Below are 15,274 nucleotides of genomic sequence, written 5' to 3' on the forward strand. Positions count from 1 at the left end.
ATTGCAAGGCTCCCGGGGGAGGTTGACGTTGTAATATGCCTTTAAGAGATAGCAGCATGTTATCACTTTACAGGAAGTGTGTCATGTGATCCAGCCTCAGTTTGACTTTGGCTTGGAGCAGAACACAGATACACAGCTCTGCAGCGCTGATGTCCTCAAGCTTCCTATCAATGTATATCTGTTCACATGTGCCTTCAATTAATAAATGAACCCAAGTGTATTTGCCCAATCCCTTGTGAGTGACTGGTGCCTTTATATCATTATAATATACACAACTGGTACCACAGTAAGTAATGCAGTGTCTGCAGTGTCACATTTTTACTCCACTTTTTAGTCAGGTTCTACAATAGGCATGAGTTGAAACCCCAGCATTGCACATTCCTCTGTATATATGCATATTTAGTCACTTTCTTTTTTGACTTTGTCTTCTTGCTCCTAGTGAATTCAGCTTAGATAAATGTGAGGTATTACATTTCAGCAAGAAAAATAAGGAGGTTGCATTATTACCAAAAATAGAAGAATATAAAGAGGGTAGGGGAGCAAAGGCATCTGGGAATACAAGTAAAGAAATTGCTAAATGTAAGTGACACAGGTTAAACAAACCAAGCACTAGGGTTTATTTCCACAATGATAAAACTGAAAAGTAATACGAAACTTGTATCAATCCTTGGTTAGCCCACATATGGAATGCTGCATATAATTCTGGTAACCACATATTATAAAAAGGATAGAGAGGCATTGGAGAGGGTATGACAATGATTTATAAGGATGATACCAGAAATGAAGGGTTGGCTGGTGGAGTGGTTTACATATCAAGACAGTATGAACTGACTGGGTCTCTTTTCTCTTGAAAAGTGAAGGCTGAGGGATGGCCTAATAGAGGCCTTTAGAATTATGAACCATTTTGATACAGAGAGACTGTTTCCGCTTGTGGAGAAGAGCAAAACTCGAGGCCATCAACATAAGATAGCCACCAAGAAATCAAACAGGGAATTCAGCAGAAATTTTTTTACCCAGCATGTGGTGAGGATTTGGAACTTGCTATCACAAGGAGTAGTCAAAGCAAATAGTATACTTGCATTTAGGGTAGAATACAGATGAGGGAGGAGGGAACAGAGGGTTATGGAGTTAGATAAGGAAAGACAGGAGCTGGCTTGACTGGAGCATAAAACCAACATGAGCTGATTGGGCTGATTAGCCTGTTTCTCTGCTGTATATTCATTGTAATATTAGGTAATCCAATTTTCCCTCCCTATGCCTCATTTCCTGAAGATTGTGATTGATGCTCATGTACAGTTTCATAACTGTCAACCAGTATTTCATCGAAGTGGTTATTCTCCACATGCAAAAATAAACTGAATTTGTCTTTTATACAGGCCTTTCATGTCCTTAGGAAGTCCCAAAATGCTTTGCAGCTAATGTAATCACTGTTCAATTAGTAATCTGGTACTAGCAAGGCGCCATTAGAAAAGGGCAAAGTATCTTTTACATGAAGGGCATAGAGGACATCAGTTTAACATCTCATCCAAAAGATGGTACATCTGGCAATATCGCACTCCCTCAGTACTGCACGGCAGTGTCAGTCTAGATGTTTGTGCACAAGTCTCTAGAGTGGGACCTGAACCCAGAAGAAAGGGAATTGGTGAGTCAGATTATAAGGAATGAGAACAAAGCCCGATTCAATCCTCTCCAGATATACACCTCCAGCATGGATAACTGGATAACTGGATAGCAAGCAGGAATAAGAGCTATAAAGAATTTCTTCACTCCTGAACTTGAGCACACCAAATCTCATGGCAGCATCTCCATTGTTGCTTCAGGTGAGATTAACTCAGTACAGACCCCAGGTGTCAAACCTGAAATGTTCAGGCCCCACATTGCCTGTTGTGCTTACCTGATTCATTGTGGAAACTTTGGTGAGATATTTTAGAAAGGTGAAACAAAATGTATTATTGTTTGGATTGTTAGTTGGATGACTTATATTATATTGCTTATACTTTTGGGCAACCTGTTTTCAAAAGAGAAAAAGGACATAGGGCAGGATTTCCCCCTCGGTGATTTGGGGGCGGAGCCCGCTGGCCGAGGGGAAAATGACACGGGATGATGTCAGGAGGAATCCCCGATGTCATCCCGGTCCCTTTAAATTTTTAGGAAGGCGGGTGGACAGCGAAATCAGCTGTTCACCCGCCGACCTGGCAATGACCAATTGAGGCCATTGACAGGGTCAGTAAGATAATTAAAGACCTGCCCGTCCAACCTTAAGGCTGACGGGCAGACCAGGACCCCCAGCGGGTTTCTGATAATCCATGAATCCTCATCCACTGGCGGGATGAAGTTTCATGTCCGTTTTTTAAACGGTTAATAAATTTTATGTGTTTATTATTAACATGTCCCATCGCGTGTGACATTGTCACATGAGGGGGACATGTTAATAATTTCAATATTTCTCTATTTTTTGACTTTTCTTACCTGTCAGTAAACTCCCTGAGACAGGACTTTGCCTCAGGGAGCAGTGCGCATGCACCAAAGAGCGCACTTTGACAGATGGGGAAGGGTAGCGCTCCCTGTTGGGCAGGCCGCTGGGTGGGCCTTAATTGGCCCACCCAGTCAAAATGGCAGCGGGCCCTGTTTTGGTGGCGGGGGTCGGCTGTCCATCCACCACCGAGCCGGTGGGGCTCGCGTGACAACCAAGGGCAAAATTCTGCCCATATCTTTTGAAAATAATGTTAAGAATGTTTAACGTGGATTTTAAGTGTATTGACGTACAATTTCCTTCAAATCTTGCACTGCCATTTTCCCTTTAAAAAGAAAGCACCCAGCTCTCAAGGAAGTTATACATCGGCATCGCCACCTTTAAAACCTACCATCCTCCCCTTTGAGGACATAACCATGGAGCTAATGGGCACTCACTTAGCTCTGCCATGGGGGATAGTGAGATCGGTGGTGTCTTGCTAGTGCCAGATTAGTAATTGAACACCCACATCGATGCCCTGGCAATCCAGTGAAGCATCACACAGATCTGCCATCTCTGTCCTCTGTCTATATAATCCAAAAGAGGTAATGCTCAGCTATACTTATCTTCTATTCTCCTTTCCTGTAGATCTACAAATACGGGACCCACCACAGGAGGAAGATAATAACGACAACGGAGATGAGGAAGGGATATGAGACTCTGCGTATTTTCCTTCATCCTGCCCAATTTTTCTCTGCCCCATTAACTCAGCACCTGCAGCTCTTGCTTCCTCGCCCTTCCGGGAACCAGTTCATACTCTTGCAGACGGACATTGATGAGGATGTGACATTGCACGATCCACAGAGGACAGGCAACGGGAAGAGTGGGAAATGTGCAAGAATATACTACTTTCCCAGCAAAGGCTGTGGTAAAGATTATCCATTGCTTCAGAGCTGTAGCTTCCAGAAGGTATGGGACTCAGCGTGGGGCTGGGGGAGACTGATACTGGGACTCGGAAGCAGTCGAGAGATTGAGGCTCTGGGCCAGTGGACAGAGGTAAATGACGAAAGGGTGCTGGGGGGACAGGGGGGAGAGTGTTTTGGTTGGGGATGGGGCCTCCAGGGAAGGGGAACTAGCAAATTGGGATCGTAAGATGGCTCGGGCGGGTTAAAGAAATGGAAGTTGGGGAGACTAGGACGGGGATTGGATCCTGGGGAAGAGCAAGAGAAAAATTAGGAAATGGGGGTTTGGATGGAGAGACAGACGGAAACTAAGGGATAGCATTGGGAGATTGGATCTTAGGAGAAGCGGAGAGGGGAACTGGCAAAGGGGTCTGGGCATATGGAGCTTGGATAGGGGAGGTGGAAATTGAGCCCCGGCAGTCAGGGATATTGGGGTGGGGAGAGAGAAGACTGGGAATGGGGAGGGCTGGATGTGGGCCCAGGATTTTATGCAGGGCCAGGGGCAGCAGCAGCAACATGCTGAGTGGAAGCAGAGCCAAGAGAGGAGCAACCAGTAAGGGGGTGAGTTAAACCTGCTGGTAAACAGAGAAGATTGTTTCCAATGGTGGGCAAAGGTATGGGAATGAGGATTCTCACTGCACTCACATAGGTTACATCACAACCTCCAGTACAATGAAGGAGATGCAGGAAGATTGAGTGCAGGTCGACAGCAGTCTGTGGAGCTGGTCCCAGAGGTTGAAATATAGCAGGACACAGGGGAAAATTTGCAAATCTTCACTTTCTGTTCCAGAAGTACAGTGGAAGTTTGTGCTTAGAAGCCTGTGGTACAGTTCAGTATTTAAGGTTGTTCCAGAAGTACAGTGGAAGTTTGTGCTTAGAAGCCTGTGGTACAGTTCAGTATTTAAGGTTGCTTTGCCTCTTATTGTTAATTTGGACCTTCAATTTTTAATTGACTGACATATTCTAGTAGTTTCTTTGCAATTAACAATACTGCAAATCAACGTAGCTTTGATGTGTTCAAAGTAACCATCATTTGTAAAAATGTTTTATTGATGTAATTTTTAATATAAAATTAAAGTATTGACAACTGCACAAAAAAGGAAAATGAAATATCCTGTATTCGAGATTTGGTCTGATTAAGGACCATTGCATTGGATCTTCCTTCCTTGAAATTTTCACTACAGAACTTATTACTAAACAGATACTTCAAACTTAGTATACTTGTTTCTTGCTTTCTATATATAGATTTCTAAATATAGATTACATACTTCTGTAAAGGTTGAAATTTCACTTTATTTCATTTCTACTTTGTATTAAGCCTTGAATTCTGGAAAGTCTAGAACTATTACACAGCCTGATATGGCTGATTTTGTATATTTTTCACTCAGTCACTTGATGACGTTACTGTCATGTTATTGTTTAGTAAAAATAAACAGTCAAAAATTACTTAAAATAATAAAAAAAACTTTAATTCTACTTACTTGGTTTCCTTTATTCTTCATTCTCATCTTTGTCATTCTCTCTCTCTCTCAGTTTTTTAAGTGAAATTTTACTTCTTGACTATCTAATCCATCCGTTAGACTGAATATAAACCTCGTAATTCCAAATGCAGCAGAACCAGTGCTTGTCATATTCAGCACATTGTACTTTGATTCCTAAAGGAAGCATCGGGCCCTTATTAGCATATTCAAGGGACGCCTCTAAAATCTCTGATCCAATTTCATCTCGGTCATGTTTCTGATCTTATCCAGGTCTGAGAAAGCTCATCCCTGAAGTTGGACCACTTTCTGCCAAGGTTTCATCTGGAAAATGAGTGCAATAAGCTCCAATCTTTACCTCCATAAACATTTCTTTCTCCCAGTTTCTGCAGTGTATGTGGCTGTAAACTGTGTGAACACACCCTGATTCAAACCACACCACTGCGTAGCTCATTTCCAAGCCCCTTCCTTGGAAAAATAGTGAAAAAATATTGAAACCTGGCACTGAAAAAGAGCCACAAGAGTTCATTACAGCTCAACTCCTGGGCTGGCAAGGCTAAACTTGGGTCTTTGCTGTTACCCATCCTACAGAAGTATATTTATGTTCAGCAGTGTTGCCCACAGAGCAAGAATCATTCTACTTTACATCAGCTAGTATCAATATTTTTAAAACACTCACACGGCACACACTGAGCCTTGGACTTCATATCAGCATATCAGTGACAACTACGTCCCTAACCAGACACTTGTGTAGCAAAGCCAGTAGGTCGTCACCCCATCCTTCTTTCTCATCTGCCTCCGTTTTGGGGAGAATCAATTTTACATCATGCATATCTGATTCTTAAATCTAGTAGTGTCATAGTACCAAACACAAAAAACAAGCTTAAAGCCGATTTTCAGTTAATTTTTGCTTTGCTGAAGTAACCAAAATATGAACTAACCTGGAGAAAATAATTTACAAGTTAGCTTTTGGAAGAATAGGTGGCCAAGTAGTTACACGGGAGGTTTAGGCACGTCAATTATCATCAATCACTCGAACAAGTATTACTTAAGCATTTGACAGCATTTGCATGATCTAGTAAAGGTCCTTCTATCAGTAAATTGTTTGATCAGTACAGGTAATTAAATGACACGCTGAAGGAGAAATGTATATTTGACATCAGCTTTTAAAAGCAAGTCTTTTGATTATTACAGAAGTTCTCTGGGCAATGACAACAGTTCCTAACCTAACTAATCTAATTAACTCATCCTTTTCTCTCTTATTGAAAAGCTTATAATAAACTTCCTCCACTTTCTGACCTATTCCCTCAATTGATTTCCATGGCCAAATGTCAATTATAGCTGGGAAGAGAAGTGGCCAATGACTGCTGGAGCTCCACCAATGTAACTCTGTGTTGATGTACTGATCACAATGAGATTTAAAAGCAGAGTCAGGATCTTTTACTCCATATATCTCTCTGTGGAGAAATACCTGGCCTCAGCTCCGTGCCTGTTGTTCACAATATTGTTGCGAACAGGACCTCAACAACTCAATAACCACTTTCAGCATATCACAATGCCAAACACTGGTGCTCGAATGAACTCTGCCGAATAATCCATTCTATCAAAATGGGTCTCCTGAATGCTCACTAGCGCAAATAAACGATTGGTTATGGGATTTTCTGTGCAGTTTCATGGAACAGATTTGAAGCTACTAAGTACATCACTCTAGCCAAAAGTTAGAAGTTAAAGAACCGAAACCTTTGAACAGATTATCAACATTAGCCAACTTTAATAGATTTTCTTTTACTGCAGAAGACACCAAATAGCAGATGAGAGAAGAAGTGGGATAAGGTAATTGAAATCTCTTAGGTGCCTGCATAAAAAGGTGGCGATGCAACCCAATATAGTTAAGCGTACAATTATTAGTACAGATGCAAGGAGCCAAAAGGGGGAGTTTGTTTTTAATAGTGTCTCTAATAAATGGAATAGTGCTCCAGTTTGCTGATCAGCAGACAGAGGAAGAATCTATAAAGCCTCACAGTGCTCAGTTGCAATGGAAGAGGTAAATGAGGTCCTGGTTTGTATTAGCAGAGGGACTTGTTAAAATCAAAAGTCCTACTGTTGCTGTATATGGTATTGTTCAAGTTGGTCTACAGTATCATATATAGCTCTGAACAACTAATTAAAGGTAGGACACTATAAACCTTGATAAGATAAAGTGATGCTTAACAAATATGAGCCCTAGTAGCAGGCACTTAAGTCTTGAGGAATGGTTTGTTTAGTTGAAGAAAAGTTAAGGCTTTGAGGTGATCTTTTTGAAAATTTTAAAGTTATAAAGAGAATTGTCCAAAATGAGTCAGACAAATCGTGCACTTTGTGGATGGTTTAAAGCCCAGGGACACAAATATGAGGTTAGGAGTAAGTAAAGAAATCAGGCAGGTAATAAGCCTATAGCTTACTGAGAAAGGCCATTGAGGCAGACAGTTCAGTTGAATTCAAGAGATAATTAAAAGCGTTTCTGCAGAAAGATGAGACTGGGGGATGTGGTGAGAAGGTTCGTAGTTGGAGTTGTTCAATGGAAAAGGGGGAGATTTGTTTTGGACAAATGTCATTTTACTGATCATTAAAACCAATGGTCCAGAATTTGCGGGCAAAATAGCAATGAGGCCAATGGCATTCTCCATTATTCATATATGAGATTCCTGGGATGAAGGGATTATTTTATGAGGAGAAGTTGGACAGGTTGGGCCTGCATCCATTGCTGTTTAGAAGAATGGGACGTGGTTATACTGGAACATGACGGGACTTGACAAGGTGGATGATGAGAGGATATTTCCCCTGCTCCTGGAAGAGACTAGAACTAGGGGACATGGTTTAAAAACAAGGGGTCTCACAGTTAAGATGGTGATGAGGAGAAACTTTTTCCCTCAGAGAGTCATTAGTATGTGGAATTCGCTTTCCCAGAGAGAAGTGAACGCAAGGTGATTGAATTTTTTTAAGCTGTTGTAGGGTGCCTGAGTTGTACTTTTAATGATAGAGTTGATCTGCAGACACATCTTGGGTGGAAACTTTATGTTTATTTACAATATACTCAGCAGCAACTACATGTGTGCTTTCAACTCCAACTCTATCTCCACAGTGACTCAGAGGTAGCCCACGCTACTCTCCAATTGGCTGCTACAGATCATGTGATCTTTGCTAACACGTATAGCTTAACTATAATTACTACAAAGGCTGAGTTAGATAGACTCTTAATTAACAAGGGAGTCAAAGATTAAGGGGTTAGCAGGCAAGTAGTGTTGAGGCCACAATCATATCAGCCATGACCTTATCAAATGGCCCACTCTTGCTCCTAATTAGTATGTAAATTGTACAGCAACAGTGAGGGGCAGATGCTTAGTTAAACAATTAAATCCAGAAGTTGCTCTTTGTGTTGCACCACTCTATTGTTAACCCTGTAAAAATAACGCTTCATTGTCTGCCCTTGAAGTGTATTGAATGGCATTAAGTTGCTGTATTTATGTGGTAGATGTGGTAGATGTGAACTGAACTCACCACAATAAGTTAGAAATATCTCTTTCAGTCCAAGTGCCCTTTTACTAACATGATGCTGTGCTAATTACAGCCAATCAAATGCTTGAGCGCTGAAAATTAACTATTACAAGTGGCGAGTCTCATTTCTTCAGTTATTAATTGTTGTTGGAGGTTTTAGGAATGTAAAATTCAAAAGAACTTTACTTTGTTTTTTTACTTTTCCTTTGATCCTTTATTTCTCTCTTACTTCAATCCATTTTTTCTTCTCAATTCTCCTTCTGCACTTGATCTAGCAATGAATTCACTGATAGACATTCTTTACTCTAATAGCCATTTACTTCTTGGACTTTGCACTGTTTATTTCTCAGTCTTTGATTCAGATTAATTAAGAAGAAATACCATTGCTTCCCCTGTTCCCTCAGGCTCCAGAAAACCAGTTTCCTTCACTGTGACATTATCAGTGCATATATTCAGTATCTTGCCAGGCAAAAAAATTAAGAAACATAAATATGCAAGGGCAGGTGTAACTAACTGAAGGTGCCGTTTGTGCCTTGCTGCAGCAAAATCTCTGCAGTTATGTTTTCATTGCAGTAACCAACTCCAGTGGTGATTATATTCAGAAATACTGCAACTTTTTAAAAACTGTGCAGTTGTGGAAAACAAACAGAAACAATGGGCAGAACTTTACATTCCCCCGAGGTGAGCCGGCAGGTGGAAGTGGGGGAGTGTCAAATTCTGCACAATGTTGTGGACACAATTCTAAGTGCCTACCTGTCCTCTCCTGTCCTGCCACAATTTTACTCGCAGCGGAGGAGGCTCTGGGCAGCCTCCTCGCCCATCGGTCAATTGAAACCTTTAAATGGCCACTTGAGGGACTCTTGGTGCCCCGCCGCAATTTTTCCTGTGGCAGGCAGAGACTGGTGAGAAGTTTGAAGCCCGGCAGCTTTTACTGCTCAGGCTGGTTGCAGGCAGTGGATGGGGTACCTTATTTACAGGCCCCCTAGGCCCATCGGTGGGGGGTCTCCACAAGGTCTGTTCCCTCCCCCACTCTCCCCCTTCCCCACCACAGCCTGCTCAACCCAGCCCCCTGACTTTGCTCCCCAACTTACCACAGTGCCTGGCTCCAGTGAAAATTGCTGTTGGGGACTGGATGCAGTTCCTGCATTGTCCAGCACTCCTGGTGGCGCTGCTGGGACCAGGGAGCTGCTGGCCATTTAATTATTTGGTGGCTCTTGGAAGCTGGGACTTCCTCCCCAGATAGGGGTGGAAGTCTTGTCTCGAACCACTTAATATCAAGCCACCAGTCTGGGGGCGGTTTTGCCCCTGACATTTGTCAAAGGCAGGGTAGCGAAGACTCTAAAAAAGTGAAAAGCTTTGCTTTGACACAAAGTGGCACTGTAACAGCACATTTTAAAGATTTTTGTTCTGCACTTTGGAGGCAGGGGTTACTTGAAAGGAAAAGAAAGGAATCATATAATCAGAGAACTGTAGAATGATACAGCACAGAAGATGGCCATTCAGTTGCCTCTTTGAAAATGCCACTCAGTTAGTCACACTCCTATTACCCTTCCCCATTGTCCTGTCCTTCTCCTTCAATTATTCATCTCCCTTTTGAAAGTTATTATTGAATCTGTCGCCATCAACTATTCAGGTGGCATATCTGAGATCATAATAACTCACTGGGCAAATTAATTTATCCTCTTCTCACTTCTGGCTCTTTTGCCAATTGACCTGCGCACCAACTCTTCTGGCAGTGGAAACAATTTTTCCTGAATCACTCTATCAAAACTGTTCATGTTTTGATCCTCTTCCTTCATGTGCCATGCTCTAAGATGACATTGATGGCCATGGCCTTCCTTTGGATTGGTCCCTGATCATGCTTGGCAAAGTGCTACAGTGGTCTACCATTGCCTTCTGCAGTATGACTGACCAGGAAACCCTCCCACTCTTGCTGCATTCCATCAGGCATATTGGAAGGATTTATAGGCTGATAATCAACCTGTTTGGCCACGTTATGAACGCATCCCCCTTAGCCATCAAGTCCTGAAGTGGGACTTGAGCCCAGAGGTAGGGACACTACCAGCGTGCCACAAAACCTCCCATATTTTGATCAACTTTATTAAATCTCTCCTTAACCTTCTCTGCTTGAAGGAGAACAATCCAAGCTTCTCCAGTCTGTCCACGCAAAAATTGTCAGAACATACCAACTTGCAAATATGTGGATTCTTTCACAACCTCGGGACACCTCAAAGCTAATGCAGTAGTTCTCAAGTGTAGTCACTGTGGTAATGTAAGAAACATGGCAGCTATTATGCGCTCAGTCAGCTCTACAAACAACAATAAGAAATTGGCCAGATAATCTGTTTTAGTGATGTTGGTGGGGGTTAAATATTGGCCAGGTTAAACTTTGCTAATAGGTAAATCCATCGTGACAACAAGGTTTAGCATTATTGTAAACAAGCATTGTGAATCCATTCCCATGTTGAGCTTTGCCCATGGCTGTTTTTCTTTTCAAAGTGACAGTAATCATTAGACAAGTCATTGTCTATTTAACTGTGTTGCCTGGCAGTGAATTTCAGATCTAGAACACTTCACAAATGTGAAAACCCAAGAACAAAGATGATGCCACTTGCTTTGAAAGAAGGTTATGGTAATCAGATTTGACTACCTTTTACTTATGTGACAACAAATAATGGAATAAAATCCATCTGAGTACCAGAAACCCTAGGTCATCTTGATACAAATATATGTTTTTAAGCATTATCTCCCAAAGGGAATCTCAACCCTTGAGGTAAAGGGACCATCGTCAAATTCTAAACCTGTCCTTCCAAAATCCCAGTGTTAATTTTGACAGGTCAGACCTAGTTTTTGAACATTGTTGTGCAGTGAGGCATCAGAACAGTTAGTGTGAGTAGGAACAATTGCCATGTGACAGTGATGATCACATCACATATAAGAATGCATAACCAGATCCTAACAGTACAATGTCAAGGAATTGATACTGACTTTTTGGGCTGAATTTAACTTGTATGAATGAATGGGTTTGAGAGTGGATGAGGGGGAGGGTTTCAGAAAGCGACGGCACATTCAGAAGCCAGCTGCAACCTCCCCTCCCCACCCCAATCCCTGCCACATATCTAGCATTTAACTGGAGTGAGTTAGACTGCAGCAAAAGAGGCAGGTTAATTTTTCCACCATGTTAAATACTCAATTACAGTGATATTTACATGGCTTTTGGGATTTAACAATCAGTGCAGAGGTTTCCTGAGCTTCCTGGGACTTGCCAGCGAAAGCTAGGTGAGAACACAACAGTACACAAAGGGTTTGAAGACTTGGAAATACACCAGCAAGTATTGAAACCTCACCATCTTTCTTGTCTGATTTTGTGAAAAGCTTTCTTCTCAAGAGCGTATGTCCGAAGAGGTTATTTTGACAACTTCAAAGGTTTGTGCATCTTGATCTCCACTTTGTAGCTCTGACCTGTCAGATCATCGTGGGTGCTGCTTCTGCTCTTTTACCTTGGATTTCAGATAAGAAGCACGATGGCCAGCAGCAGCAGCAGGACCTGCAGTAGGAGCAACAACACTTACTCCTCACATAGCTGCCACTCCAGATGAGAGAAGGGATGAGCAGAAAGGTTCAACTCTCAAAATTCCATACTCACAAGACAAGAGTATGCAGGCAGCAGGATCAGACCTTCCTCAACATGTCATAACTCCAGTATCTCAGGAGGCTCAGGGTGTCCCACCAGTCATTGCACACATTCAGGGCCTCCTGGAACAATAGTCAGTGGACTATTAACTAGTTGCCATCAAAATCACCACTGCCAACAACTTCTTTGCTTCTGTCTTCTTCCAGGGCTCAGTCGGAGACATTTGCAGGATCAAGCAGTCAGTGACACTGTAAAACTTCCTATCTTATATAAAACATGCGACTTGACTTATCATTCTTTGACCCACGAATTACAAAGAGAATAAATCGAGACTCATTCAAAAGGGTGTTATGCTTAATGGTGTTAGTTTGTTTCTACCCATGATTACAGATTTACATGGACACTGATTTGAAATGATTACAGGAAAATTTAAATGGTTACAGAAAATGATTACAGATTTAATGGATTGAGAAAAGAAGAAGGAAAAATATAAAGACACATAACAGCATACAACAGCTACTTTGTTAGTTTACTACTAGGAAGTGAATGATTCACTGACACTTAGCATCAGAATGATCAAGTCTGTTACTTTACTTCCAGCAAGAGGGCACTGAGCCTACTGAATCTAATAAGGAGAGGTCAGTTGGCACTCCTCTTCTCCCTCTCCTCATTTGACTGCAGCAGGTTTTTTGAAAAGGATATATATGCTAACTCCGCGAGTGTTTAACTGTTTATACACTGTGGTCATAAAAGACACAGTCAGACAGGTTTTCTTGAGTGTGAACAAAGAAAAAAGGATAGCTGTTATTGTACTTAATCCGGTTGAAACAAAATTATAAAATGCACTCCAAATTTTGTGCACGCGCATGCACACATGTCCACATGTATGCACAGATAGATTACAGAATGGGGAAGGATAGATTAAGCAAGTTAGAGTTCAATAAAACTAAAGGGAGGGGGTACCTTCATGGAGATTGGTGACTTGGCTGACTTCAGGCTGAATTCAATGGTTCTGCTGCTTTCACTCGGTGGTCCTGATGCTTTCAACCTCGAGGCGATTTAAAGAGACAGACAGACGGTTTATCTGTTCAGACCATCGTGTACTGTAATGCTGGGTTGACATCTTTCATAAAGCTGTTTGTGACTCCTAGATTATTTACAATCAGGAGACATGGTTCAAAAGCTTACAAGTTGGGAGGAGAGAAAGAAAGAGAGGGAAGAACCCACTTAAATTCTTGTTCCTTTAGCATCTTGACTGCTTATCCTGTTTTGCAGAAAATTCAGGTGCTTAAATTACATAAAAGAGTGGATAGTCACATGACCTTCTCTCTCCAACTGCCCAAGGATCCAAATAAGATCATGGTCAATGTATTCCAATTGTAGCTTGATTGGATCATGCCCAGGTTCCCACAGTCAAAATTCTTTTCTTCATTCTCCCAGGGGTTGTGGGTGACGCTGGCCAGGCCAGCGTTTATTGCCCAACCCTAATTGCCCTTGAGAAGGTGGTGGTGAGCTGCCTTCTTGAACCGCTGCAGTCCACAGTGACATAGGTAGGGATTGCCAGGATTTTGACCCAGCGACAGTGAAGGAACGGTGATATATTTCCAAGTCAAGATGGTGAGTGACTTGGAGGGGAACTTCCAGGTGGTGGTGTTCCCATCTATCTGCTGCCCTTGTCCTTCTAGAGTTAACAAGTTTGGAAGGTGTTGTCAAAGGAGCCATGGTGAGCTGCTGCAGTGCGTCACTGCTGCCACTTTTCTTTGGTGGTGGAGGGACTGAATGTTGAAGGTGGTGAATGGGGTGTCAATCAAATGGGTTGCTTTGTCCTGGATGGTGTCTAGCTTACTGAGTGTTGCTGGAGCTTCACTCATCCAGGTGAGTGGAGAGTATTCCATCACACTCCTGACTTGTGCCTTGTAGATGGTGAACAGGATTTGGAGAGTCAGAAGGTGAGTTACTCACCGCAGAATTCCCAGTCTCTGAGCTGGTCTTACAGCCACAGTATTTATATGGCTAGTCCAGTTCAGTTTCTGGTCAATGGTAACCCCCAGGATGTTGAAAGTGGCGGATTCAGTGATGGAATGTCAAGGAGAGATGGTTGTACTCTCTCTTGTTGGAGGTGGACATTGCTTGGCACTTGTGTGGCATGAATGTTACTTGCCACTTGTCAGCCCAAGCCTGGATATTGTCCAGGTCTTGCTGCATATGGACATAGGCTGCTTTAGTACCTGAGGAGTCACAGATGGTGCTGAACATTGTACAATCATCAGCGAACATCCCCACTTCTGACCTTATGATGGAAGGAAGGTCATTGAGGAAGCAGCTGAAGATGGTTGGGCCTAGGACACTACCCTGAGGAACTCCTGCAGTGATGTCCTGGAACTGAGATGACTGACCTCCAACAACCACAACCATCTTCCTTTGTGCTAGGTATGACTCCAACCAGTGGAGAATTTTCCCCTGATTCCCATTGACTCCAGTTTTGCTAGGGTTCCTTGATGCTACACTAGGTCAAATGCTGCCTTGATGTCAGGCGCAGTCACTGTCAGCTCACCTCTTTAGTTTAGCACTTTTGAACATGTTTTGACTAAGACTGTAATGGGGTCAGGAGCTGGATGGTCCTGATGCAACCCAAACTGAGTGTCAGAGAGCAGGTTTTTGCTGAGTAAGGCTTGTTTGATAGCACTGTTAATGGCCCCTTCGTTCACTTTGCTGATGATCAAGGGTAGACTGATGAGGCGGTAATTTGCAGGGTTAGATTTGTCCTGCTTTTTGTGTACAGGACCTACCTGGGCTATTTTCCACATAGCCGGGTACATGCCAGTGTTGTAGCTGTACTGGAACAGCTTGGCAAGGGGCATGGCTAGTTCTGAGCACAAGTCTTCAGTACAATTGCTGGAATATTGTTAGGGCCCATAGCCTTTGCAGTATTCAGTGCCTTCAGTCATTTCTTAATATCACGTGGAGTGAATTGTATTGGCTGAAGACTGGCATCTGTGATGCTGGGGACCTCCGGAGGAGGCTGAGATGGATCATCCACCCAGCACTTCTGACTGAAGATTGTAGCAAATGCTTCAACCTTATCTTTTGCACTGATGTGCTGGGCTCCTCCATCATTGAGGATGGGGTATTGTGGAGCCTCCTCCTTCAGTCAGTTGTTTAATGTCCACCACCATTCACGACTGGATGTGGCAGGACTGCAGAGCTTAGATCT

This window comes from Carcharodon carcharias, chromosome 18 (assembly GCF_017639515.1).
Source record: "Carcharodon carcharias isolate sCarCar2 chromosome 18, sCarCar2.pri, whole genome shotgun sequence".
Taxonomy (NCBI): Eukaryota; Metazoa; Chordata; class Chondrichthyes; order Lamniformes; family Lamnidae; genus Carcharodon; species Carcharodon carcharias.